Source organism: Microtus pennsylvanicus, chromosome 6 (assembly GCF_037038515.1).
Source record: "Microtus pennsylvanicus isolate mMicPen1 chromosome 6, mMicPen1.hap1, whole genome shotgun sequence".
Classification (NCBI taxonomy): Eukaryota; Metazoa; Chordata; class Mammalia; order Rodentia; family Cricetidae; genus Microtus; species Microtus pennsylvanicus.
In genome coordinates this window covers 26,947,911-26,973,449 of record NC_134584.1, presented here as the reverse complement: position 1 = coordinate 26,973,449, position 25,539 = coordinate 26,947,911, and the positions used below count along the sequence as shown (strand labels likewise).

Below are 25,539 nucleotides of genomic sequence, written 5' to 3'. Positions count from 1 at the left end.
GATTGCTCTGTTGTTAGTAGATTACAGACTGAGAAAAAAAATGGGGAAAAGACAGAAGGGAAGTAGGTATAGAAAAACTGGGGTTAAAAAAAAATTAACGTGAATTAAAATGATTAAGAACTATCATTGTAAGATATGATCATGTCCCCAAATAATAGAGTGTGGATTTGGCCAAGCAGCTGGAATCTTTTCAGACTTCAAAGCTCTCCTTTCTTGAAGCCATTTGAACCTCAACCCTACGTTTGCTAGCTTGATGTCTTGACCTTTATGTAAAAGTGCTGTAAAGGAAAGAGAACAAGACAATACTTCTGTCTTCTTTAGGGTTTCTATGGCTGTGAAGAGACACCGTGACCATGGCAACTCTTATAAAGGAAAACATTTAACTGGGGTGGCTCGCTTACAGTTCAGAGGTTTAGTCCATTATCATCATGGCAGGATATGATGGCGTGCAATCAGACATGGTGCTGGGGAAGGAGCTAAAAGTGGAAAAGAAGCTACATCTTGATTGGCATGTGACAGGAAGCAAACTGAGATGCTAGGCATGGCTTGAGCATATATGAGACCTCAAAGCCGCCTCCACGGTGACATGCTTCCTCCAACAAGACCATACCTACCCAAAAAAGCCACACCTCCTAATAAAGCCACTCCCTATGAGCATGTGGGGGCCAATTACATTCAAACTACCATAATTGGTAGTAACCAAAAACAGAGGCAGGTTTGGTTTAGTTTGAGAAGTAGACTTAGTAAGAAGAGAGTCATTCATCTCTTGGATGCCAACCTCGCCCAGAAAATGCTTGATGGACAGATTTGAAAGTAAGGAAGTGGGGCCAGATTAATATGAAGTCTCAGGGTCACGGTGATTATACAAAGTAGCTTCTTATTTATTGTTGCCTATTCAAAACAGGTCTGCTAAACATGGGTGAAAGGCTTTACCATATTTGCAAGTAAGCAGTGGAACGACAGGCTGCTTTTTACATTGCCTTCACTCTCTATTGATACAAAACCAGGGTTTTGTGACAGTCTCATATGTGTACGTCAGCTACCTTGATCGCATTCGCCTCTTCTTGCCTACCTACCCAGTTTCTGTTCCGGATCTGTATTGTATTACCTGATGAAGACTTTTTTAACAGCCTCATTGTGATATAATGTACATGCTTTAAAGTTCATGTTTAAAATATATGCTTCAATGGGGTTTATGTATATATACATTTACACAACTGTCACTACAATATAATTTTAGGACCTATTACCAAGTCAAAGTGTGTATATTAGAAGCAACAACTCATTTCCCTACTCTCTCCGTTCTCCTTAGTGTACAAGGCCTGGCCTGTGACAATCAATAAATACTGGCCTATGCTGCTGGATTTTCCCCCATAAGGTTCTTCCCTTCCTAGATCTTGAAATATTTCCCTCATATTTATAGCGAGCTGCATGGAATCACACCTGATGGAGATGTATAATCAACTCCTGAGATGGCTAAGGCCTCACCTATGCTATGATCACGCGATGATCATCAGCTGCCTGCATATGCATGAACCTATGGGCAGTACCCACCTGGCAGTTCGGGGTTGGCAGCCCATGCCTACTTAAGGGCTGGGAGAGGTTTGCCCAGGGAGAGAGGAGAGAGAGAGAGGAAAGAGAGAGGAGAGAGAGAAAGAGAAGGAGAAGGAGATAGATTGCTGTAAATAAAGTCCTGAAAACTGCTGCAAGAAGAGCTCCGGTGGTCGCGTCATCCTTGCTGGATGAGGGTGGCCGTGACACATATTTTCTACAATAAATTCAGCATTCAAGTTACAGATAAAGTCTTGCTCCATTTTGAATTGATTTTTATGCATGACTGAAGGCATAGATCTAATTTCATTCTTCTCCTCTTCTCCATGTGAATACCCAGCTTTGCCAGCACCCTTGTTACGGAGGCTGTCTCTTAGGGCAAATTTGTCAAAGCTGTAGCTACGTGGGTTTAATTCAGATCCTTAATTCTACTGGTCTATATGATTGTGTGTGTGTGTGTGTGTGTGTGTGTGTGTGTGTGTGTGTGTGTGTGTGCCATGCTGTCACTAGCAAAAGTAATTTCTATTTATGTTTATGAAGACTGAATACTTACAAGATTACCTAATGATAGTAGCGTGAATAAGATTATGCCGGGTGGTGGGCGCCTTTAATCTCAGCACTCTGGAGGCGGAGATAAGCAAATCTCTGTGAGTTCTAGGCCAGAGGCTGGCCTGGTCTACAAGAGCTAGTTCCAGAACCATCAGGGCTGTTACACAGAGAATCCCTTTCTCAAAAAAACAAAACAAAAGATTTTGACAGGTATATCTGTGGTTTTCAACTCTCTTAATCGAGGGGTCTTGGACAATTTCTTCACTTCCCCTTGTAATAAAATATTTCTACAATGCGCAGAGAGATTCAGGGCCTTTATTTGTTTGTTTGTTTAACTGGTCTGTATGTAGGACCCAGAATCTGCCTTTGTGTGCCCAACTGAAATGTCTGTTACTGGATCTTCTGCCAGGCTCCACAGTTGTCTATCAGGATCTACTAAATACATAACACTGGAACTTTGATTTCATCTTCTCACAGGCTGAGTGGAAATGAGGAGACACAGAAAAGACGAGGTATATGGAGCAAAGAGGCTTTTAAAGGTCTGAAGATTCTCCCAGAATCCCTAATTGGAATGTTCTTCCTTAAGATGAACAAACCCTTCATGTCTATTATTTGTATGTAGACAACAGAGGCCAGTTGAAAGTTCTAGAAACCTAATATGACTGCTTCTTGTCTTTAGAGCATTAAATAGTACTTAACCTGTTGGTCTCTTGTTCTTATCATCAAATGAAGATGATTTAGTTCCTATTTCGTAGCTTCTATAATTCCTGATGCTTGATAAATGTGCTAACAGGGATTATGATTAATTGTTTTCTTGTGCCTTATGCAACTACCTCACAACAACACAAAGAGATGGTTATATGCATTCCAACTTTAAAGATTATGGAACAACTGCCTCACTCAAGGTCACATGGCTATCAAGGTTATGCAGGTTTACACATTGTATCATAACACAGGTTATCCAGATTCTATTCATGCAACTATCAGATGGAGTCAAATCCTGGTCACATCCACTGGACCTTGCTGACTGCATATAACACAACAAGCTAGCCAGCGTACAACTACGACAACATGCTCAAAGAAAAAGAAACATTTGGTTTCTTTTTAAAAAAAAAATAAAAATTTGATTCAATTGCACCACTTTAGAAAATTATGCCACAAAACCCCTGAGGGGAAATAAGAAATGAGAACCCAAAATGAAGCTGTTGAAACAAACTTGAGACTGAAAACACCACAAAGCAAAGCAAGTTAGCTGATCTCTATCTCCCCAGCATGGAGGAACAGGACCCCTAGTTTATAAGGACAATCAATAACTGGGCACAGTGCTCACAGGCAAAAAGGAAAACCCCAGCACCCTGAGTACACTGCTTCATTTCTACTGGCTGAGGAGTTGGTATTATGCCCCTGTTACCTCGGGTCTTGAGTTAGCAGTGTAAGACAGTCATCACCGCCACCCTCACCCACCAGCAGCACTTTTGAACTGACCTGGAACACAAAAGAACAAACCAACGTACAGCTTATCATACTGTAAGTTCAACTACCCCTTTAAGGGGCAACATCATGCCAGGCAATGGTGGCGCATGCCCTTAATCCCAGCTCGCAGGAGGCAGAGGCAGGCAGATCTCTGTGTGTTGGAGGTCAGCCTGCTCTACAGAGCAAGTTCCAAAGCTACACAGAGAAACCCTGTCTCAAACAAACAAACAAACAAACAAAGACATCAGAGAGTGAAATAAACAGCTAGACTGGAAAAAGGATGTCAGCATTGACACAGCTACTAATTTATTGCTCCAAGATGCTCTTTAACAGTGTTGCCCCAAGAGGGAGAAAACCATTCAAGAACCCTAAAGAAATAACATTCCGATGCTCCCTAATGGGACAGAAGTAGAAAGGGAACGAAAACAAATCTCCCCAGTAGCAGTCCCTCCGAAACAGGCTCCCTTATTACGCAGCAGAAAAGATGAAAACATTTTGGCTACTAATCCTAAATAATCCTAAACCTTGGATACTAAGACTAGAAAATATTCGCTCTCTTACATTTCCAGGTAAAGATGGGATGTTCTCGGTTCAGATCGCCATGACCATAACCATTCTTTGTATTAATCAGAAGAGCATTGTTTTTTCCTCGAGGATGGAATTTAGTGACTTCCAACTCTTAAAAATGTAACTTTTTATAAACCTCATGGGAATTTAAAGAACAAGGAAAGGTAGTACGTAATAATGGCTTTAATATTATAATCAACAGGGAATTAATTTTTTTTGAGGTCAGGGTTTCCTGCATCTGGAGGTGGGATCTAGCACCTCACACACACTAAGCATGCGCTGGGCTACTAGAGCTGCAGCTTCTGTGCTCCCAGGTTTTTTAAATAGATGCCTTGGGCTTCCTAGAAAAATATCTGTTATCATTTAGAAGCCTGCTAATTCTTCTTGCTAGTTCTTCTGCTCTCTCCACATTACCAGGAGAGCCCTGGCTTGTAAATGCTCCTCACTTTATCTGAGAAGTGGACGTACACTCGTGGCCTCTCGGCAAAAATAAACAGAAAGCCATTCTGTTCAGGTCCACTGCTAGTGGTCATCTCATTACCATGCCCAACCCATGGTCTCCCTGGTTAAGATGACCACTGCCAATTTCCAAAGAACCACTTTCATGTTGCAGTTATTCACTGGACTGGAACAAGCTCCCCCTCCCCCTGTTTTAAGCTGTTTAGCTACTCTCTTGTTTATGTAATCCACCTGTAGATGGTGACATCGCTTTTTAGTCAATCAAGGCTACCTGGACTTTGGTTCTTTCTAAATATCAGCACAAGTCCTATTTATTTACTTAAAATTCACCCTCAAAAGGATTTAATGGCTTTGTAATAACCAGTTCTGTGACTTTGGGCAGGTTATAACAATAAGAAAACGTTATGACCCTTTTGGTATTTCCTTGTTGCAAGTCACTTCCTACATCCCTTCTCTCATTAAAGCTACCACCCTTTGAGAAGGCCGACATGCCTAGAGGCTCCTGTTAAAGCTACCGTGTGGAAAGCATTGCTCAGAAAATACTAGCATACCTCTGATAATGTGCAGGCTGGGAAGACCTACTTGATTTACAGCGTGACATTCCCAACTTTGTTTTCAACTCTACTTTCCAAAGAAATTCCCATATTTGTTACAAAAGGAGGGTTGGCCCTTTGTTCCCTCCAGGTTGCCCGGCTAGCTTTCACCTGAAATAATCACACAGAGACTGTATTAATTAAAACACTGCTTGGCCATTAGCTCTAGTCTCTTATTGGCTGACTCTCATATCTTTATTTAACCCATTTCTATTAATTTGTGTTTACCATAAAGCCGTGGCTTACCAGGAAAGATTTAGCATGTCTGACCTGGCGTCTCCATGGCGGCTCTCTGACTCTGCTTTCTTCCTCCCAGAATTCAGTTCTGTCTTCTCTGCCTACCTAAGTTCTGCCCTATCAGGCCAAGCAGTTTCTTTATTGATTAACCAATGAAAGCAACACATAAACAGAAGGACCTCCTACACCACATCTTAATGTTTATCAAGAGTAGAATATGGAGCAACAATTAAAGATAAAGAGGCCATGAATTTGAAAAAGTGATGGGATTAAATGGGAGGGCTTGGAGAAAGGCAAAGGAAGGAGGAAATGTTGTAATTATTTTATAATTGCAAAAACAAATTGTTTTTGTTTTGTTTTTCGAGACAGGGTTTCTCTGTGTAGCTCTGGCTGTCCTGGATCTCTATGTAGACCAGGCTGGCCTCAAACTCAGAGATCTGCCTGCCTCTGCCTCCCAAGAGCTGTAGTTAAAGGTATACACTACCAAAAGCAGGAGGTAGAATGGGTACTTTCTCAAGAAGTCACATTAAGAACTTCTTGGAATGAAGCAAATTTAAGAATTTGGACAAGGTGTGAGTAACTGGAAAGAGCTGTGAATTTTCCCCAGCAATTTATTTCAAAAATACCTAAATTTGGGAGCAGAAGTTATAAAAGCAGATTAAATTCTAAGTCTCTCCAGTGTCCGAGAAGCAGAGCATCCCCAAAGCTGAACATCTCCTTAACAAGTCCTCTTTACACAGCCCAAGCCCTTTGTAACAGTCCAAGACGTCTGCATACACATCTACGGAGACAGGGAACATCCTTTTTGTAGAGTGGTCCTTATCTTCATGAATCACCATAATGATGAAAAAGTTATTCTGCCCAGCTAAAAAAGTTATTCTTGTTCTTCCCAGAGGCAGACAAATAAAATGTGAACTCAAATCTGTCTCCATGCATTTTCCACTGATTTGAGGGTACAGTGATTCGGATATGTGTCCCAAAAGCTCAAATGTTGGGTAATTAATTCTCAGTGTGTCTCTGTTGGTAGGCAGAGAACAGAGCCTACTAAGAAGCAATCAGGTCATCCCTTACAAAAGCTTACTTATAAGAGCAAGTCCTGTCCCCTTTCTCATTCACTCTCTAGTGGGTTCCCTCCCCTCTCTCCCGTTTTCTCTGACATGCACTGTCTTCAACTTCCTCCTTTGACCACTGGATGATTCGGTCATAGGGCTTTCACTGACGGGGGAAAAGAGAGTTTGATCTGGACTTCCCAGTCTCTAGAACTGTAAAAAATAAGACCGGTAATATACTGTATCTTCTCATGCCTTTAAGTATAGTAGCCATTTTGAATAAACTCAGGACAACACCCAAAGTTCCTGAGAATATGTTATCTTCCTACCTTCAGCTCCTTCTGGTCTTCTATATTTTCTATATCTCCTCCTTTTCCTATGAGAAATTGTATCCAACTCTTATAATTTTTTAACATAACATCTTAATTTTAAAGATTGTCCAAAAATGCATATATTAGTACTGAATTTCCATGATTTCCTCCCTACTCTTTCCTTCCTTCAATTCTTCCCACACTCCAACTCCCTCTAAGGTCTATGATTATTGCTACACATATATGCATATGTGTTTGTCTAACACCTCCTGAGCCCATTCAATGTTGCTTTTATGTGCATAGAATTAGGGTTGACCAGTTGGGGTTGAATAATGTATCAGGGGCACCTCCTTAGGGGAAGTTTGATTTTTCCTAAGCAGAATTGACTGTCGGAAATGCTTTCTTTAGGGTGGAAGCTTGTGAAATTTCTCCTACTCATGTGGACTGGCCTTGTCATTACATAGGCCTTCTTTAGGCAACCACACTGTTGCTATTTCATAGGAGAGAGCAGCCCTGCTATATCTAGAAAATATTACCTAGCAGCAGGCACCCTGATCCTCTGGCTCTTACATTCTTTCCAGTCCACCTTGTGCAATATTCAAGCCTTAGGCATAAAGGTTGTATTGTAGATGTACCAGTTGGGGCTGGACACCTCCCAGTCACTTACTCGCCATATTGTGACCAGCTGTGAATCACTGTGGTAGCCTCTACCCGCTACAGAAAGAGGCTTCTTTGACAAGGGGTAAAAGCTACAGTTATCTGTGGGTATAAAACAACATGAACTATTGCCATGACCCTTGGTTGCCTCTCAGAACTTGACAGCATGCTTCCATTTTTGAAGACACCACATACTTCAGATACAGACACATCGAGCCAAATCCGACCTAAAGGCCTTGTTCCCAAGGACTAGTTCTCATGATTCTAGAAAGTGACATGTAAGTTGCCAAGGGAGAAAAGAAGTCAATGTTCTTACCCAGCTATAAATCCTAGAAACCACAACAATGACCAACCTGGCAAGATATCTCCAATGGTATAATAGTGGAACTATTATTTTGAGAGTAATCAACAGTGACCTAATTGGACTTAAGGTCTACTTAATAAAAGGGAACTCATGCCAAATACTGGAAACCTAGTGAACTATACACATGGCTAGACCCTAGGAGAGATCCCACTCTTGCCATTGTTCTAAATCAGTATAATTTATAACTGTAATCTAAATAAGAATATTTTGTTAGTTCTTTAAGAATAGCACACTTGCATACAATATACTCTGATCATGTCATTCTGACTCCTATCCATAATCCCTCCCAGCTCTACTCACCCACTCCCCAACTACTCCCAACTTCATGTCCTCCTTTTGTTTTTATAACCCAACTAATGTAATGTCTGCTGCCTATGTGTGACCCCAGAGCATGCTCTACCCACCAAAGGCCACACCTTGAATGAAAACAGGCTCTCCCTGCCCCAGCAGCCATCAACTATCAATAGCTCTTCAGGCAGTGGTGGGAGTTCATGAACCTCCCTCTGTGCTGGAATGTTGACTGGCGCGTAACTACAGTTTCTGTGAGCTCATAAGCACAATCGTTATCTCTTGTCCAGAACACATTGTTTTGCTCTGATCCTCTTTGACGTCTAACTCTTACTATCTTTCTTTCCTGGTTCCTGGAGCAGGGAGATGCACATGATACAGATGCCCTATTTATAGCTGCCACTTTTAAAACTTGAAAAGGAAAAAAAAACTCAGTTAAAACAACAGAGAAGTTTGGTAGAAACTTGGGTGGGTTTGCACCGCTACAGCATCTTAAATATAAATCATCTGACAGGAGTGGGAATGTGTAATTGAAGACTACACATTAAGTAGCGATTTATTATAAACTACAATGTAATTTAAAGCTAACAAACGCTTTTAATGTCCCATCCTGAAAGGCTAAGCATTGTATAGAGCTGGGTGGATCATTGAGTAGAGGACAGTAAACAGAGAAAGCAATTAACTTACCTGAGGATCCGCAGATACTACCCAACAATTTTCAGATAATCAATAATAACTATTGGCTGAGTAAATATGTTGGTGAACAAATGAGCGACTGACTATGGCTTATTTTCCATGATGGATTTTTAAAGGTTCTCTCCAAAATGACACTTATATTTTAATCATTTTTTTAAAATTAGTTCTCTATTAAGAAGCTTGGTTCTCCAAATGTACTTATGGAGATTAGACAAAAATCATGTGTTCGAGTGGTTAGAAATAGGGACTGGCAGTCAATCAATGTTAACAAATTATTTTCTTTCTTTCTGTTTTCTAGTCATCTTTTAGAAAATAGGATTATGTGGATGCCCTCAGGCTCACTAATCTGAAAATCATCTTGTAATGCTCTAATGAAGAGACGTCGAGTCGTAATCAGTTCCTACTCTGTGCCTTTAACTGGGCCACCCACAACTGCACCAACCCCTTGGAGCTAGCTGGCACCAGTAAAACACAAACAGAATCCTGGACTCCTTCACTTCCCCCTCTGGACTGTTTAGTTAGCCCCTGACCTTTGGGCCAAGTCTCCCATTCCCAGTCAGCATTTGCCTGTTGCCTGTTGGACCTGACGTCTGAACTGGCTGTACCTTATTTGACTCTTTCAATCAGTCTCATGAAGATTTGAGGTTTTCCTTTCGGGTCCAACAAGGCCCATTCCCTTAGCCAAGGTTTTTGGGTTTGCTTCTGCCACATATGGGTCAAAATTTTCTATCTGTAGCTGTCATTAATATTGAGATTTGTTACTCCAAAGTGGGAGCTAGAACTGATGCTCTTTATGTTTCTGTATCTCAGGAACAGAAAAAAAAAAAAAGAATTTCACCAAGCATCAGATTTTCTTGTTTTATTCCTGTGTTAATTTTGTTTGGGACTGGCTGTGCCCCACTTTTTCCTTATGTGTTCCCTCTGTTTCAGCCTGTGGGGCTCAGACCCAGCTACTCACCGAGAGTGGGCCCCACGTGATTTCTTGGATGGACTTGCATTTTCTTCCTTCAAGACCTTTGTGTTTACAGATTGGTATGAGTGACCAGATCTGTTGCCAGAACCCTTGCAGCCTCACTTACTTTCTGAGCATATCTGAACATTTATCAACTGAAGCCTAAACTTGAGCTAATGTCAATAGATAAGGCACGGCTTTGGTGAATTCGTCAGTTGCAATGACACCGTCAGCTCTGGGTAGACCAGAAATACTTGACGCCTTTATTACCTCTGACTTATGGCAGATTTCCAGGCACAACCTCATCCGTTCATTACATAAAGACCGCGGCTGTGAGTTCTGTGCTCTTGAAAACATGAGATTCTTGACTTGCTTGCTTCGTGACCGATGCTCCTTTACGATGTGTTGACTCTCATATTGAGAAGCAAATGATTTAAACACAGGGCTACAGGTGGGGCCTAATGGGGACACTAATGAGTTCACACTTTCACCTCTGTGCTTCATACCCTACTTCTAACACTGGGGCCAGGCTGGTCTTCAACACTGACTACTCAGATGGAGGTGGAGAGAGAGCGCATGTGCTGTCGTCATCATTTCCTGGAGATAACAGATGGCTGGATGTTTAAAAATTTATGTTGGGAATATTTTCTAAGACAAGCTCTCTGCCGACACAAAATAATCCCAATCAAATCAAATCAGACTAAATTAAAAGATATCCAGGTTTAATTGGACAACTGCGTTCTCACGTGGCCAGGGAACCAGAAAGCCAACATGCCAGGGTGGGAAAAAGGGACAGTTTAAATAGCCTGGGGGAGTAATTTTGACTTTTTCTGGGAAGGGGTCAAGGTTCATGGGGCACAGGGGCAGGGCCTCCAAAAATGGAGGCCGGAGGCCAGGATTTACAATTTACTCAATGTATTTATTTTGTCCTATTCTTTCCCCAACCCCTCCCTAAACCCCTCTTTTCTAACAACTCTATCTCATTTTCTTTCTCTGGCTTTGGAAACAAAAGCACCCACACAAAACAATAAAAAGAACATGGAGTCCATTTTGTATTGTCCCATGATTCTTGAGCATGGGACCGGCCCTAGAATGTGGTTGATATGCCCCGTGTCACTGTGTTGAAAAGAAGGGAATTTTCCTTGCCCAGTAACTATCAATTGCAAATATCTTTTTGCTGGGGATAGGGCTGTGTGACCACTTCTCTTTCTCCATCCTTTGATTTTGTCCTGCTCAAATATGTTCAAGTCTTGTGCATACTATCATAATCTCTGTGAGCTCACCTGTGCATCAATCTTGTTAGATCTGGAAGATGCTCTATCCTTGGAGTCATCCACCAATTGTAATGGTTTAGATAAAACAGTAAATTCCCCAGGGCTGGCCACAGCTAGACCCAAGGCCTCTGTGGGTCCCAGCTGGCAGGAGGCACAGGTTGAGAAACACACAGAGAAACACACAGAGAGAAACACAGAAAGGGAGAGGGGGAAGGGAAAGGAGAGGAAACAGCTTCCTCTTCTGAAGAGAGGTGGGGAGAGAGAGAGAGAGAGAGAGAGAGAGAGAGAGAGAGAGAGAGAGAGAGCTTGCAGTTTGGAAGAGAAAGGAAGATTGGCCTCAGTGGAAGGGGGAAGTGGGAGGGGCTTGTCTCTTAAATGGACAAGACAAGTCAGCAGCAGGTCATAACACCTATGGCTTTTAAATTCTGTCTCCTCTTACACACTGACCCCGATCCTTGAGAGGAGGGGTGTTATATAGATGCTCCATTTAGGGCTGAGTGCTTTGTAGTCTTTCACTCTGTACACACTGTCCAGTTGTAGGTAGGTCTCTGAGTTAATTTCCATCTACTGAAAGAAGTTCTCTAATGAGCGTTCCGTGGTGCACTGATCTAGATATAACATTGGGAGTCCTTTTATTGCTATGTTCATCTAGGCGTCTGCCAGGCCCATGACCTACCTTGTCTCAGGTTCTTGATCTCATTAACAGTGCCAGGCATGGGTTCCATCTCATAGAGTAGGCCTTAAATGTTATGAAAATATGGTTGGCTACTCCAATAACATTGATGCTAGTATTGTACCCACTGGGTACAATACTTGCAGAGAGGTTGCTATGACAACTCTCAGGGATCATATCTAGGTGAGATTGATGGTTACTTTCTCTTCTGGTAGCATGTGTAATACCTTCCAGCATTATGAATGTTAATCAAGAGAGTTGGAAGTTCTGGTTGAGCATGAGCTTGATTTTTCCATGTTTGAGGCAATAAATACGTGGTGTCTTTAGTACTACTGTATTACAGTCAGGCTGTGGAAGGTAGCCAATATTATTGGCAATAGCTTGCAATGTTTGGAGGTGGTCTGTGCAGCTGCTTTGACCAATGACTCAAAGAGATATAATCGATTCCTTGTTATGGGTTTTACTTAGTACCATATAATATCCTGTTGGGACATTGTCTCTCCCATTATATGATAACTTCATTTATATATGTATATGTTTTAGGAAGCTTCCACAGGAGTGGGTTTTATGGCTTTTCAAGAGACTTTTAGTATCAGTTGTCCCTTCCCATATTTCTTCCTCTACTCTACCCACCTATCTCCCTCCCATTTAGTCCTCCTATTCTAATTTCCCCTTTATTGCTTTATAACAACACATTTATTTTCCCCTCCCTGGTTGTTGGAAGATCGCCTCCTCCTCCACTCTAGTCCCTTACTAGCTATTTAACCTTTGTGGTTATTCTGATTGAAACAGATATATCTAAAGCTTAAAAGCTGGCATCCACATATAAGATAAAATGTAATATTTGTCTTTCTGAGTCTTCGTTACCTCACTTGGGATGATTGTTTCTTGTTCATCCACTTACCTGAAAATTTCATAATTTCATTTTTCTTAACAGCTGAATAATATTTCATTGTATAAATGTACTAAATTTATATTATCCATTCATCAGTTGATGGACATCTAGGTTATTCCCAATTTTTGGCTTTTATGGATAGAGCAGCAATGAACATGGATGAGCAAGTATCTTTGTAGTAAAATATAGAGTCCTTTGTGTATCTGCCCAAGAGCGGTAGAGCTATATGTTGAGGTAGATCAATTTTCAGCTTTTGGAATAACTGCCATACTGATTTCCATAGTGGTTGTACAAGTTTTGATTCCAACCAGCAGTAAATAACTATTGCCCTTTTTCTTTACCCTTGCCAGCAACTGCTACCATTTGTTTTATTTATCTTGGCCATCTTGACTAGGGTGAGAGGAAATTTCAAAATAGTGTCTCAGTTATTTGTGTTTCATCTTTTGAGAACTCTCTGTTTCTATATCCTGTGTTTTAATTGGGTTATTTGTTTAATTAATGCTGAGGTTTTTAGTTCTTTGTATATTCCAGACACTAATCCTCTGTCAGATGAATAATCAATAAAGTTTCTCCCATTCTCTAGCTCCTGCTTTACCAAATGATGCTGCCTACTACACAGAAAGGTTTTAACTTCATGAAGCCCCATTTATGAACTATTGGTCTTAATGCCTGTGCTATCAGATCCTGTTCAGAAAGTCCTCTCTTGTGCCAATGAGTTCAAGCCTATTCCCCACCTCCTCATCTATCATATTCAGTGTATTTGGTCTTGTGCTGAGGTTTTTTTCATCCATTTGGAGTTGAGTGTTGTGAAGGGCAATAGATATGGATTTATTTTCATTCTTCTGCATGCAGTTATATATCTTGTTTAACCAGTACCATTTGTTGAAGATGTTGTCTTTTCTCCAGTGTGTATTTTTGGATTCTTTGTAAAAATAAATAGATAGATAGATAGATGATAGATAGATAGATAGATAGATAGATAGATAGATAGATAGATAAGGTTTTCGTGGATGTGAGGAGTTATGTATGCATCTTAAATTCTATCACATTGATTAATGTCTCCTAGTGGAATAGAAACAGTAATTAAAAATCTCCCAATTGAAAAAAAACCCAAAGCCAGATGGATTCAGTGCCAAATTCTACCGGGCCTTCAATGAAAAACCTAAGACCAATACTCCTCAAATTATTCCACAACACAGAAATGGAAGGAAGCTTTCTGCATAATATTGCCATCATGGTCATACAGTAACAGATAAGCCAGGCTTTTAAGAGAGAGCAATGAGACTATGCAGCGTTCTTGTGGGCAGGGCTGAGAGAATAAGGGAAACAGCCACCACTCTTCTGCGCAGATGGAAGTGAGAAAGGATGATCTTCTGGGGCTCAGTGACAGGCAGAGTCATGGAGGAAGGGCTGCCCTTCTGAATGACGTGGTTACAGAGCTATAGCGCCCCTACAACACAGGACAGGTAGATGTGGAAGGAAAGAATACCCTGACATGCCCATTTCCCATCCTCTGCCTGATGCACTTGAACTTTCCCTGAAGGCGAAGGCAAGGGAGCCGAGCAGGCAGAACCATCTAGCCTAGAATAGGAAGAGAATGAGTGTGGAAACAGGACAGAGATTGGCCATTGATAAGTGGCATGCCAGACTTTTGATACATGGCAATGAATAATAGGAGAGCAAGATGAGAGCCCAGTACCCACCATTCAATAAACACCTTTGGGAGCTGCTGGAACTGCAATTCCTTTGATGCCACTGTGCTCCAGAGCCCTCATTACTACCGTATAGTATTTCAGACTGTTTGCGTTCATGTAGCCTCTGACCTGTGTCCTGCTGCGTCTGGGCCTTTCTCCAGCCTCAGCTAACCCCTCGGGACTTCCAACAAAAGTATAAGCAGAGTATAGATTTCATTTCATTTCATTCAAGCAGAGTATAAATGGGAACGGAGAGGAGCAGGGGCTGTTCTGAACAGAGTTAGGACATTATCAAAGACAGCTAAAATAATTCGCAGAACGTAAAACGCAGTCTAGAATATTGAAGAGTTTTTGAAATGAAGATGCAGTGTCACTGTACCTTATGGAAAAAAATCTGGAGACTTACTTCCAGGAAGCCTGCCCCAGACATCTGTGTCGCACGCTGTGGGTTCACCAGACACCTCATTACCAAACGTCTTGTGGATGAACATCTTTTGTTCAAATAGCTTTTATCATATTGCATGCTTTGATTGCAAACACAGTTCAGCTGCCCAATCAAAGCAGCAATGTTGACAAAGTAGTGACTGTGTGCATGAGGGTTTCAGAGTTACAAAGACACTGGGGGCCACCGTGGGTCTCTTGCCAGTCACTCCCTTCTCTGCTTGTTAAGGTAGCATGAAGAACATTAAGCGCCAGCTTCCTCATGGAACAATTTCTAGAAGTCTGGCATTCGGAGGCTTAGAAATTATTTGAAAGTCTTTTGGCTGGTTCCAGTGACCAGTTGGCTTTTGCCTGGAATTGTGAGAGCAAACTGGACAATAATTATGAATTTGTGTCCAAAAGGAAAAGCCAGTTTGGAGGAGGGGGTGTTTTGTTTTTGCATGTGTGCGTGTGTGATCCATGTGTACATGTGTATGTGTGTTTGTGTGTGTGGCAATTGTTGGTGTGCAGATGCACGTCCATGTGCATGCAGAGGCGGGAGGCTGATGCCTAGTGTCCTCCTCCCTCTATCTGCACCTTACATAGTAAGGCAATGTCATCCGCTTGAAGCCAGAATTCAAGCGAGTCTGCCCAATCTGCTAGAGATGGCTGGTGTAGGCAGCCAGCTCGTCGCAGGGATCCGTCTTCACCTCCCGTGTTTGCTGGGTTCATAGGCGGGCCACGCCTCACCAGCATTTACATGGCTGCTGGAGATCTGAAACCCAGTCTCACAGCCACCCGTCAGGGGCTTTACCCACTGAGCAATCTTCCCAGCCCGAGAACCCAGGTTTAAAAATCAGCTTCTAGCATATTCAGGCCTGTTTTTTATTGAAACATTGAAAGAGTTTCTTCTGATCTGAGATCTGCATCTCCTTCAGTTACCTGTGCTGTGTCCTTTAAACCCTGGCCAATCAAGAACTAGAGTCTGGAATTTCATACACAAGCCTGGAGTCAGAAATATTAGCAGGGCTAAGGTTGGGGCTGGGACACCTGGAGGGGACATGGCAGGGGCCGAAAGGCTTCACCCTGCATTCATGTGAGCAGTCAGTCCATTTTTCACTCTAAAAAGCTTTTTCTTGCCAAAACATTTTTGACTCCCTGAGGGCGAGTCCAACCTAAGCTCCAAGTAAAAGTGGGTGAATCTAACTCAACCAAGGCCACGTCAGCATTTATTGATAAATCCCATCTAGGACCTCAACATCAAACTCCTTACAATTTAATCACAGCTGGTGAAAGTGGCCTAGGAGCTCCTATAGATTGTATAGTGATGCTGAATCAACGAGTATTTTCTGACTTAATCAGACTCTTTATAAAAAAGAATGTCCTATTCTTAGGAAAATAAACTCAAATAATTAGGACAGTGAAGGCTCATGACTGTGACTTACTTTTCAGTGACTTGGAGGAAAAGTAATTTTCATATATAATAGATACAGGATGATGAGTAGCATATTAATAATTAGGTTATCTGGGTGCAAAAGATGGAATTTATTGTTGCGACTTTTTTCTAAGATGGATATTACTTCATAATGAAGTTGCAAAAAAATAGTCCAGAAAATGAGAGCTATAAGTGAGGGCGTTCTGCCATGCTATGTGGCACAGGAAGCCAGGGATGACAAATATCCTGCCTTGTCATGTTTGAACTAAAATGAGTCATCTTCTCTTTCAGCTGAAGGACACTTCTCCTATCTCTGAAGGTGAGCACCACAAATGCTTTGCACATGAGCCCTAAGGTAAGAAGGGCTTGAGCTAGCGCCCAGCTGATTGCTTCCCACTGTCCATATCATCTGAGCAAGGATGGGGAACTCAGCTATCTGGATTCTCAAAGAGCATTATCTCAAACCACCCATGTTCACACAGGACACTCTGCTGTCCTCAAAACCATCTTCAAACCTCCCTAGCTCATTGTCTCAGAAAACCTGATGTTCATTCGTCTCTTTTTCTTGTTTCTCTCAAAAGCTTTACATGGTTGGTATTCCCTAGTAGTGCAATCAGGCAATTTTTATTTCCTCTTTATAGGTTTCTGTACTTGGGAATTTTTTTGACAATGTCTGTGTTACTTTTATAACCGGAAAGAGAAATATTACATCTGCTTGTATTTCTTTAACCAGTTCAGTACAAATTCTGTCACCACTCTCTGATCCTTGTCTCAGCCTCCTTAACAGTGTCACTACGTGGATCTGCTCCATCACAACCTATATGACAAATCTCATACATGGCGCGCTGTGCATCTTCTCCTTCCATTAACAGCAAGGAAACCCTGGGAGCCAGCACCTGTCAGCGAGCAGGCCATGGAGAAACCTTCCACACAGATTGTCCCTGCCTATGCTGCTGTGGAAGGTGGGAGTACTGTAAGAAAGCAGAGGATGGCCTGTGTAACTCTGAGGCCTCGCTTTCCCGTCCTTCCAGGGAAAGCGAAAATCTCATGAAGATGGGAAATGGACTAAGTTAATGGCTGAGGAACACTCTAAGTGAAAAGCTTCTGAGATTTTTTTTGAGCCACTTCGTGGTGTTTACTAGTCTTCCAACAGTGGCATGGTGACACTCCCTTGAGAGCCATCCCTTACTCTAGTAAAGACTTGCCTGTCCCTTGGACCAAGGTTTCTCAAACTTTGTCAAGACGTTCTGAGTCAAATGTTTTGGTCACGGAGATTGCTCTCTGTATGGTGTATACTTGGCAACATCAGAGAGAACACCACCGCAACCCCAGCTTTAACAACTAGCAGGGTCAAAACATTGCTTAAGGTCCTGGGAAGGAGAAAACGACCCACCCTGGATAGTGACAGTAATGTGTTCAGACATTGCCAGAAGTCTCCTAAGTAGACCAAGATCTTTGTATCAAAAACCACTTTAAGTTACCTCAGCCATGGCAGGACCTTTTGTCTTTTCATTTAAATGGACTGAAAGTCATAGTGCACAGAGTAGACATTAGGAAATGTCTACAAAAAGGATGCCGTAAATCATCTAGACACTTTGGGTACAAGAGATCCCTGTGACATGAATGTCCTTCCCTGGATGGTCCACAAACGTACAGACCGAGAAATCAGTGCTGCTGGAGTTCTGTGCACTTCCTCCTCCTTTCTGGGCTTCTGTCCCCTGATTTCACATGATCTGTGCCATTTAAAAGATAGACAAATTGAGAGACAACAAGGTTATGCTACATACTGTAATAATCTTTCCCTCAAGAGGACAAGGAAGCCCAGAAAACTGGAGTCTGAACTGTGTTGCAAACACCAGAAAGATTTCCCAGATAATTGCTTTTTTTCTTTTTTACTTTCATGTGTACTTATTTACTTACCACATATCTACGTAAAAAAAAAAGTCTCTGACTGACTTTATAAAATTTTTAAGCAGGAAAGCATAGATTCTGAACAGTGTCTTAATTAAAATTCATATTTTCCACTCCAAGCAGTCCAAAGCAGGTGAAGTGTTGGTAACAGATGTGTCTGCGGTTGGAACAAGAGACTGAGGCCCCAAGAGCAAATCCCCAAACACAAGCATTGGTATGCTCTCCACTTGCTTGTCTCTAAGTGTCCCCCGGGGCCCTTTCATCCTTCTGGTTGTCCTTCCATAACATCAGTCCCAGCCCCATGTCCTCCACCCTTTACCCAACCTGGAATTGATATGCAAAGATTATTCTGATGCCAGTGTGTATCAGTGAAAACTCAGGCAGGAACTTGAAAGCAGTTTTAAGACAAGCCAAGACACACAGCAGCACAGCCCAGTTTCAACAGAAAAAGAACATCCAGAAACCAATGTTCATAAAGGAATGCAAGAAAAAGAACACTTCCCTGAAAGGTTGAGATTCAAATTAAGAGCAGAGCTTCAACTCTTGTCCAGCACAAAAATATCATAGCCCATTGTGAGCTCTGTAATCTGCTTTCTGGTCTCCAGCTTTTCGGTTATGTCCCAATGGTTGTGCTCATTCCACAGAAAGGCAGAACAAAGCACCAACCTACCTGGCACCTTACATCCTTTTGCAAGAACTCTGGCATCCTCCAAGATCTTCCCATTCCAGTTTTTTTTCCCCCCAGCTCCTGCCCATATACTTGTGACCTTAAATCTTTCCAGATTCCTGAGAGACAAACGAGTTTAGAAGCATCCCAGAGCCCTGGGGAGGAAATGTCATCCATTAGAAATACTTTGTGTCTCAGAAGGTCTTTACCCATTATCTTTTTACATGTCACACTTATCTGTCCCCTTCCCCAGTTCTTGCCACTTGGGCTTCCATTTTGACTAAAGTGTGGTATTGTTCAAAACCTGTGTTCTAATCTTAGCATGTAGATATGTAGTTCATTGGTAGAGCTCTTTCTTGGTATGTGTGAGGCATTGGGTCCAATCCCCAACACAAGGAAAAAGAGAAAAAGCTACACAGTTGCCTACAAGGGTTAAGAACTTAATTTACGCCTAGTACTTGGTTTACGAGATGGACTTTCTTGTGCTTCTCTGAGAGGGCTATGGATTGGAACCTAGGTTAGACTGATTTCGGTTGTAGTAGAGAAACTGAGTACACTGGCCAACAAATACCTTGCCCCCAGACACATATGCCAATTTAAATCTGAGTCCATTGAAATCAAATATTAAAGATTCTGTTCTTCAGTTATACTGAATCCATTTCAAATGTTCACAGTAGCTGCATGGGCTTAGTGGTCACTTTATTGGACAGAGACCATCTAGTCTACTCCATCATCACAGAAGTTTATACTGGAACAAGCTGGTCATCCCAATGCAGAGTTCTAGGAAAGTGAGACAGCTCAGATAAACAGGCTCTGCAGAGAGAGGGGGGGCGGGGACAGGATAGGTTCCTAAAGGGAAAGTGAAAGGACGCATCAGAATACTTCAAATACTTCAGCAATGATGTCACTTGTGCCATGCAATAAAGAAATGTACAGCTACTCTACCACAAGGCTCCAGGAAGCAGAAGTGACTGTCGCTGCCTTTCAGACATATTTTCTCCTCTGTTTGGTCTTTAGATTCTGTGGACTCATGATGAAACAAGAGATTGTCTTCTCAATACAGAGGCAAGTGGGACCTGAAGCAGGGTTCACACTTAGGAGCCAATGAGTTCCCAAAAAGAAATCAGCACCCTGGTGGCATCAGATCTTGGGGACATATTCAAGAGTCCACTTAGAGCTGGGATTATTCAAATCAAAATAGCAAGGCAAGGAAAAAGAATCATCTCCATTGAGATTTCTGCTTCTGTGAAGAGTCCAAGGAACACAGGGGCTTTCCAGGGCAATTGTTTTCCCTTAATCACAGCAGCGGAGGAGCAGTCATTGCCCACTAATGAAAACAGTGGTTTATCCCTGCACTGCGCTTTGTAGACAAATAGAGTACTTTCGCCAAAGCCATTCATCTCAGCATCTTGTCCTCACAAACACTCATTGAGGGAAGCAGAGCACTTTAACAAAAAAAAAAAAATGAAGGCTCAGAAAGAGAAGGAAACAAGTCAAAATTAACATGGCTGGTGACTATAGAAAACATTCCCTTGTCCTGTCTATAGTTTACAACCTGTCAGTTAACACAGGTCACTTAGTGGCCATCCAAATTGCTAAGTCCATCATCCCCAAGTCTAGGACCTCCCCAGAGATGCAAACTCAGCTTGCATCTCACTCCATCCCTGCATAGAGTCTCCCTCGACCTCGCAGACTCTGCCTCGTTTACTCAAACTGCTGCAAGCGGAGAAGAAACAAAAAAGAGGAGACAAAAGCATCACTGCCGAAGCTGGCTGTCCTTCCCAGAGGATCCCTTCTTGCAAGCACTCTTCACTCAAGAACTGCAGAAGGGAAGCGGTGTTTGTCGGTGTGCACACCAGGGCTACTGTCTATCTTCATGGGGAAAGGGAGCAGGGAAACACTGCTTTCCCAAATACCCTGCCTTGAGATACCCTTAATCACGGCAGATTTACTTTTCTAGAAACTGAGCCAGAGTGTTTCCATCCATTTGACTTTCAATAGCCTGTAGCCAAATATGACATATTCTCTCATTTGAATGCACTATCACTCGTGATGTATCACAGTCATTTGCATACTTGGCTACATGGGAGATTGGATTCTATGTTTTCCTTTAGCACACGAAGATATAGAGAGTAGCTGTGGCCTTTATGTCTAATGACTTCTAACACTAAATCCACCACTGACTAGAAAACACAATAGGAAATAAAATCTAAAGTTCTTTAGATAATGTAATATTGAAGTTGGTGACAAAAATAGAATGATCATTTAAAATTCCCAGTAAGTCAATGGCTCTCGCTTCCACATCCAGCATTGCTTAGGCCCAGAAATTTGACTAGGGGAAAACAAGAGAATGACGAGGACTGACATTCATACAGACAATCTGGGGTTAGCTGGGCTATGCACTCTGATTGAATGGCACCAACTGCATACATCAACCTGGAAGCTACACGTGTTTATTATGGACATCATAAAGGGGGGATGCAGCTAGTCTTAGTAGGAAGTCTCTAAAGGCAAACTCTCTCATGTTATCAACATCCAAGAGGCGGAAGCTGTGTTGCTGGGTTTTGTCCACACTAATTAGTTCGTCTACTTGTATACACTGTCAGTATTTGCATTTGGGTCAGAAGAAAGCTTTTCCATCCCTTGGAGCCTCATCCTAGAGAGTGGAGTCTCTCATTCCAGTGGATCTGAGGAATTGGTCTTTGACATGGCTGTGCTCATGTCAGACAATACACATTCACTTACTACTTCACCAGCTCTTTACACACTCACTCAAGACTTCCATGACCCCCACACCCTGGCATTGCACCCCTTTCCTTCAGTTACAGAAGAATCCCAGTGCTTCTCTGTCCACAGCAACCTCTCTCACATCTAAGCCACGACATTTGAAAATTAGACTACTAAAATACCTATGCCAAGCTTTGCTGTATGCCCAAGGCAAATGGGCCATGCTCTGGAGAGTCCACTTTCTCCCAGGCTTGAGCAAGTGCAGACTCTAAGCCTCTTCTACATCCTTCTGTGCCATGGCCCCAGGGAGGATACTTGGAGTTGCAAGCCATAGCATGCCTGGCTAAAGGTGGATTAAACACCGGGCATGCAGCGCTCTCCTGAGAAGTTCTGGGAAAATCACTTTAGGTTTGATTTCGTGGGCTGTGATAGCTCCAAGGACCCAGAGTCAGGGTGAGGGTTAGGGAGGGGGGCTCCTTTCCCCCTCTCTTCTTTTCAGCAGAGAGAAAAACTTCTGCTATGCCTCAATGACTAGAACTGAGTGGTATGGTCATTTGTAAAGTAATCTTTGGACACAAAAATGAATAGAATGACCTTGGTTAGCTTATCCTGTTACTTCCTCATCCCCTGGGGTTGGACACCTGATGCCTAACTGGACTCTGCATAAAAACAGACTCATTTGGTGGATGGGGCTGTGTCAAAGATAAAACAAGGAAGCTTATGCTCAGCTGAGTGGCACCCTCCACGGGGAAGCACCCTCATCTCCTTGACCAGGTCAGATCTCCCTGCTCTTGTCCATGGCATCTGAAGGGCTTTGTTCTTGTTTCTCCTGTCATTTATGTGTGTTTTGCTGGATTCTCTCTCTTTGAGAAACTCTCTCTATATATATACTAGAAGAATTCTTTCTGCACAAGATCACATTTCTATATCTGGTTCTTAGATTCAAGTGTAGATACCTGAGTAAAAAAGATGGATGGATGGTGGATGGTGGGTAGGTGGATGGATGGATGGATGGATGGATGATGGATGATGGATGGCGGGTGGGTGGGTGGGTGGGTGGATGGATGGATGATGGATAGATGGGTTGGTAGATGATGAATGAATGGATGGATAGCTGTGCATTACAATCACTAAAATGGGTCAGTTTACCTGTTTTCTAACCTGCCTGCACACACACAATTGAATCTTTCTTCACATCTTTCCATCTCCATTCAATGAATGTATCTTGGAAGTTCTTTGGAATGGAAGTATTTTTTTGCTCTACTCCTATAACTAGCCCCATATTTGGCTGTTACCTCTCTGGTTGGATTGGTACCTTTTCTGCTAAGAGTGCTCTAAAGGGAGCTGAACAAAATGGAACTGGGAGAAGAGGAAAACCAGCAAGAGAAACAGGCAGTTATCTTGACAGATAAATAGCCCAGATGTTTGAGTGCAGAAGTCAGCCTAAAAGAACACCCTGTTCAGGGGTGACAGGAGGTGACTCGGTGAGGTAGAGACGGGGTGTGCTCCTAAGGGGAGTACAGGGAGGAGGGTTGACTTTGGGACTGGTCCTGAGCATCATGAGATGGGAGAGATGTGCAAATTTTCTGCATTCTTGGCCTTGCCTGTGTTCTTCCCATCAGTAGCCTGCAGACTTCCAGTGCCTATTGCTTTGCATCACAAGCCCTAGCAGAAGCTGAGGAGCCGGACAAAAATTTTCACACAGCATCTCAGACCAAGAGCACGACTGAACTTGCTACATTTCTCTGAATAAGATGACCTGGCTCTTCTCAGGGGCCTGAAGAAGACATTTGCTATAAAATTGCCTTTCATCTCCTTGTCAGAGCTGAATGGCAAATAACGGCTGGTTTCCCCGGGGTGTTTTAAATGTATTCAGACACAGTTAGGAAAAGTGGAAGTGAGTCTTAAAAAATGACTGAGCAGCCAGTGGGTGAGAGAGCTGTTGAAATCCTTCACTATAGCCCAAGAGACAGGCACAGCTCAGCTACAAAGAAGATAGGTGGAGTTTGGTCAAAAGACACTGCTAAACTTAATGCCAGGGATATGGGACTCGTGTCTCTAAGGTAGCCTCTGTTTACCGGGCTTTCATTGGTGAGGTTTTTGTTGTTATTATTGCTGTTGCTGTGTTGTTGAGGATGATGTTGTTGAGTTAATCCTGTTGTTGAAATATGTCTCCTCAATCACAAAAGTGGTCACTTCTTATTTTGTTACATTGTAAGATTACCTGCTTTAGAGTAATCCTTCCTCCCAAAGGGAATCATTGTCACTGTGTTGGCATGAATGTGATTTATGGCTAGCGTCTGTGCACCTGTGCAGAAGCACATGTCAGAATTAGGATCAGGTTGTCTATTTCATGTGCCCAGTTATTGCTGTATTTCACCTTAGAAAATTATTGAAATTTTAATCACCATCATGTCAAGGGTAAAATAATATCCGCTCTTGTCTATGATCTAATTAAGCCGTCCTTTAGATTCTGGTGTTTTAATTGTTTTCTAATAATTTGTTTTTATAAATCACACTGGGGAGGAGGAATCTATTTATTCAAGAGATGTTTTGTGTATTTAGATTTGGGATACACTTTTGTATAAATTCAAGATAGATTTCTGAAGTGTACTTTCTGATTCATTGTGTATGTAATGTTCTTGAGACTTTTAACATATTATGAGAAAAGATAAACCAATTTCCAATCAAAAGACAAGGTACTAGTTTAAATGCATTTATACACTCAGTGATAACATTTTGAAATCCCCCAGGATTGGCAAAAAAGGGATAAAATAAAATATTTTATATGAAAATATTTTGAAAACTAAAAGTTCCATTAAAACAAGCAATGCTTTTACTATCTATTTTTGAACCACCCAAGTAAAAGATATGCCATCCTGGGCCAAATATCGCAATCTTAATAGCTCTTTAAAAGCACAAAATCTTTGCCATCTTCCCTTTCTACATTCAGCAAGCACTCAATACAGTTCATTTCTTCAGAACCATTTATTGAGTACCCATATAGAGAGCTTTGTTTTAAATATGAGACACATACATACACACACACACACACACACACACACACACACTGAATCACTAAGCTTCTAGTCCTGCCTGAAGGGCTGTCAGGATATGAAATTGCAGAAAGATAAGTTGAAAATCATTATCAGTACTACTATGTATACCAGTTTTATAAGACCAAGAATGTCTGCCTGAATGAGAACGGAACCAGAGAAGGAGGAGGTATCTGGCCTCTCCATTGGGTAACAGTGCATCCATCTTTGCTGGCTCCAAAATACTATGGAGATGTCACATTTTCTAGTAACTGGATTTCTGGAGAGAAAAAGAGACATGTTTGTGGGCAAAGACCTATTTTAACAGGCTACACAATAGAATTAGTAGGATCTCAGTGGTATGCCCTGGCTACCAATCAGTGTGGCCCTTTGGAGAATTAGCTGTGAAAGCAGAGGCTACGTACACAATTGTTTGGAGCTGTAGCAGGAGGCAGGAACTTAGGGAGGTCTGAGGGATGATAAAGGGAACAAATATGGCAACTGTTGAAGGAAGAAGACAGATGCTTAATAAGAAATTTGGTCAAGTGTGTGACATGTAGTGACTAGGAAACCCCTCATCCTGTTAAACTACAATACCCTTGTTCTTATTAATTCTTGGAGGGACAAAGGACTGAGTAGTCTCCAGACAGGTGGAGGGTAAGAACAAAGACTACCTATGAGAAGCTGGGACACTTCAACACTCCTCCTCCATTCCTTTCTAAGTTAAACACTACCATGTTCTCAGAATGTTGGTGCTAAAGCTAGAAGTCTTTCATCTGAACTGTACAGGGTACATAGTGACCATGGCCTGCTTCTCTTCACATATTAATTTGTTGGGCCCCTAAGGCTCCATGTGCCTAGCACATGAACCTACAATTTCAGATTTTTAAAAATGTGGATTCTAATGTCATCTTTTAGACCATAAAAGGCATTCGGAAGTTTGTTCCACACACTCGGGTATGAATAAGCCTTGCCACTTAAACACACCTAGGAAAAACACCCCGAGATGTTATATCTTGACTTTAAATAAATTGGCCATTGATAGAGATAAGAATATCATCA

At 42.0% G+C, this 25,539-nt stretch overlaps 1 protein-coding gene across 6 annotated transcripts in view; it reads left to right on the top strand.

Annotated features, from left to right (window-relative positions):
• Nucleotides 1–25,539, top strand: part of Prlr (prolactin receptor) — a 167,481-nt gene that overhangs the window by 100,340 nt on the left and 41,602 nt on the right. For all 6 annotated transcript variants that reach the window (XM_075975894.1, XM_075975897.1, XM_075975895.1 and 3 more), the window contains exon 2: nucleotides 16,429–16,456. The gene's annotated coding sequence lies outside the window, so the exon portion shown is untranslated. The remainder of the gene's footprint in view (nucleotides 1–16,428; nucleotides 16,457–25,539) is intronic.